At 38.2% G+C, this 3,534-nt stretch overlaps 1 pseudogene; it reads right to left on the reverse strand.

The window, feature by feature from the left end:
* Nucleotides 1-2,647: 2,647 nt before the first annotated feature.
* LOC107681709 (Ig kappa chain V region 3381-like) lies at nucleotides 2,648-3,330 on the reverse strand (annotated as a pseudogene).
* Between the last annotated feature and the right edge of the window lie 204 nt (nucleotides 3,331-3,534).

Raw genomic sequence — 3,534 nt, forward strand, 5'->3', positions numbered from 1 at the left:
TGCGGTGTTGGTGGTTAAATTATTACCGACATTAAAACAGGTTATTAACGTCAACAACCAAAAAAGTTTCACAGGATTAAGAATGTACCTGAAAGTGATGCACGGGCTTCATCTTTTTTTTTTTTCTTTTTCTTTTCTCGGCGCCGGATTGCTGATGTTTTCACGGGCGTAGTTGTCCATCAGTTATGATCATTTGCATTCAGCCGCAAACATGAGGCGCGAGCAGTTGCGGGCGCGGATGCGGCAATATGGCGTGTCACGTGTGCTTAGCCTACTGCATTTTTTATAATTATATATATATATATATATATATATATGTATATATTAGTGGTGTCAAAATTAGCGTGTTAACGCAGGCGATTAATTTTTTCAGTTTAACGCATTAAAAATATTTAACACAGGGGCGGGGCTAGGGTTGGCCACCCTACTCACATCTGCTGCTTCTGTCACTTTTTCTCTTGACAAGAAGTGCATTTATTCAGTCGCAGAACGCGTTCGTTCACTTCAGCGCCAGGCGCGAGTCAAGTGAGTGCGGAAACGGTACTGTGCTCGCAGCACATGCTCTTCAATTGCACGCACAAAGGCGCCGGCGTGCGCTGTAGCCTGTATCATTTCATATCAAAGTGCGAAATAATCTACGTGCATGCAATGTCGTGGTCAGTTAAGTCATGAAGTTACCAAAAGGCAATTAAAGATGCCTTAAAACTGTGCATGCATGTAATATATTTTATATGAGTCACATTTAAGAACATGTCTCTGAAATGGTTTTCAAAACTGTCCTGGAGCAGCCCAGTCTCGCTCATCTAACACACCCGATTTAACCTGTCAGCTCATTAATAGAGACTTTAAGACCTGAAGTGGGTCAGATTTTTTCAGTTTAACGCATTAAAAATATTTAACACAGGGGCGGGGCTAGGGTTGGCCACCCTACTCACATCTGCTGCTTCTGTCACTTTTTCTCTTGACAAGAAGTGCATTTATTCAGTCGCAGAACGCTCCACTTGACTTCAGCGCCAGGCGCAAGTCAAACGAGTGCGGAAACGGTACTGTGCTTGCAGCGCATGCTCTACAATTGCACGCATAAAGGTGCCGGCGCACGCTGTAGCCTGTATCCTTTAATATCAAAGCGCAAAATAAACTATGTGCATGCAATGTCGTGGTCAGTTAAGTCATGAAGTTACCAAAAAGGCGATTAAAGCTGCCTTAAAACTGTGCATACATGTAATATATTTTATATGAGTCACATTTAAGAACATGTCTCTGAAATGGTTTTCAAAACTGTCCTGGAGCAGCCCAGTCTCGCTCATCTAACACACCCGATTTAACCTGTCAGCTCATTAATAGAGACTTTAAGACCTGAAGTGGGTCAGAAAAGGTAAAAAGAGTTGAGAGAAAATATGATGCGTGTCAGATCTATGTCACGTTCTCCAGCGGCAGCTCTTAAAGAAATAACAGCCAACATAACCTAATAATCATCTGCTGTGATGTCTATTACTCAAAGGACAAAGAAAAAAATGAGGAAAAAATAACTTTCATAGCTTTAAGGATTCATCTATATTTAATTTAAAATGTAGTGTTTGATAACTTCAATTTAAATTTCTGTATATTTCTGCTGAAGGGCACAGGTAAATATGACGTATTATAATGGGTTTATGTGAAGATTGTTTTAAGTTTACTTAAATTAGAAGTTATTTTGTAAAGTCTAATAAATGTTAAAATGGATAGCTCTCAATTATACTGTAATGTTGAATGGCTATAGTCAGTGGTTAAATATCGGGGGTGGATTTTATAGAGAAATCAGTATTGGTATCATTGATACTGGCCTTCAGTCATAAAAAAAGATGCCATTAAACAAATATTAAACAAAAAACAGTCCAAGAGTGCACATCAACTAGGCCAAAAAAGCTCAATGTGGGTGCTCTACCACATTAAAATAAGAATGAAAACATCAAAGTAGGCACACCACAGCTCCAGAGATAGCGTATTTAATTATGTTCTCACCACAGGTGACGTTTCGAGCTTAAACGCTCTTCGTCAGTCTGATAAAAACTCGAAACGTCACCGGTGGTGAGAACATAATTAAATACGCTATCTCTGGAGCTGTGGTGTTGACTTTGTGTTGACTCCGTTACAGGTGTGCCTACTTTGATGTTTTCGTAATTAAACAGATATTAAAAAATATATACTGTCCTTATGTTGTTTGTACATTAATTTGAAGATTGAATGTGAAATTATTGCAATATAAAAGTATATTTAAAAACTTCAATGTTAGGTGGGATTAATCGCGATTAATTTCAGAAAAATGTGTGATTAATTCTTATTTTTTTAAATCAATTGACAGCACCAATATATATATATAAATAAATAATGGTCACTTTCTATGGTCACACACAGGTTGCTAAGAGTTTAAACTGTTACCATGGTGGAAGTTTTCCATGAACAAGCACAACACAAATTTTCTCCAGACAGTGTCAAATCTAGAAAGTGATATATAATTATATTATATGAATAAATAGTCTGTGAAAGGCATGATACACTGTGTCATTGTGTTGTTTGTGATCCTCTCAACAGCAGCTGCAGTGTCTCTCAGCTGTATCAGTGCAGTCACTGTGACTCTGACTGACGGAGGTTTTTGTACGACTCTTTATCACTGTGTGAACACATATTTACTGTTGATGTAGTGTACACTCTGACAGTAATAATCTCCTGTATCTTCAGTCTGGACTCCACTGATGGTCAGAGTGAAATCTTTTCCAGTATTTGCTGTTCCACTGCCACTGAATCTAGATGGAGTTCCTGACTGGAGGCTGCTTATTTGATATATGAGGAGTTTAGGAGCTTCTCCAGGTTTCTGCTGATACCAGGCTAAGTAGCTGTAGCGTATCCCAATGTCAATCTGACACTCTATTGTAGCTGTTTGACCCTGTTGCACAGTTTTAACTTCAGGTTGAGTTAAAGTGACTCCTTTGGATTCTAAAGAAGAGAAAAAGTCAATTACTGTTTAAAACTACATCATAAGAACACCGACACCAGTGTCAAATTGTTTGTCTTACCTTGAATAAGGACTGCAATGGTCCAGATGAGGATGATGATATTGTTCATTGTTGTTGTTGTTGTGTCTTGTGTGATGATGAAGATTGTGTTGTGTTCTGCTCTCAGTCATGAAGTGTTAAACTCACAGCACTATAAACACTCTCAGAGCACTGAAGCATGTGCTGACGATGCAAAGAAGTGGGCAGGATTTACAACAGCTTGAGCTGCTAACAAACTCATATACACTGTTATACACAGCAAAAAATCCAGAGTGAAATTAACTCTCCTGAGAGTACATGTGAGACCACACTCAAGAGCGTGAAAGTGTTAAAATAAGAGTGTTAAATTAACACTGAAGCAGAGTTAAAGTTAATGAGATAATTAAGTGATTAATTGAGTGATGATTGACCATTATTGAAGACACCTGATGTTAACGAGCAGAATCACCAGAAACTAAAATCACAATTTTTATGTCACCATTATAGTGGTCAGTGTTTGCTT

Source organism: Sinocyclocheilus anshuiensis, unplaced genomic scaffold (assembly GCF_001515605.1).
Source record: "Sinocyclocheilus anshuiensis isolate Anshui unplaced genomic scaffold, SAMN03320099.WGS_v1.1 scaffold2395, whole genome shotgun sequence".
Lineage (NCBI taxonomy): Eukaryota > Metazoa > Chordata > Actinopteri > Cypriniformes > Cyprinidae > Sinocyclocheilus > Sinocyclocheilus anshuiensis.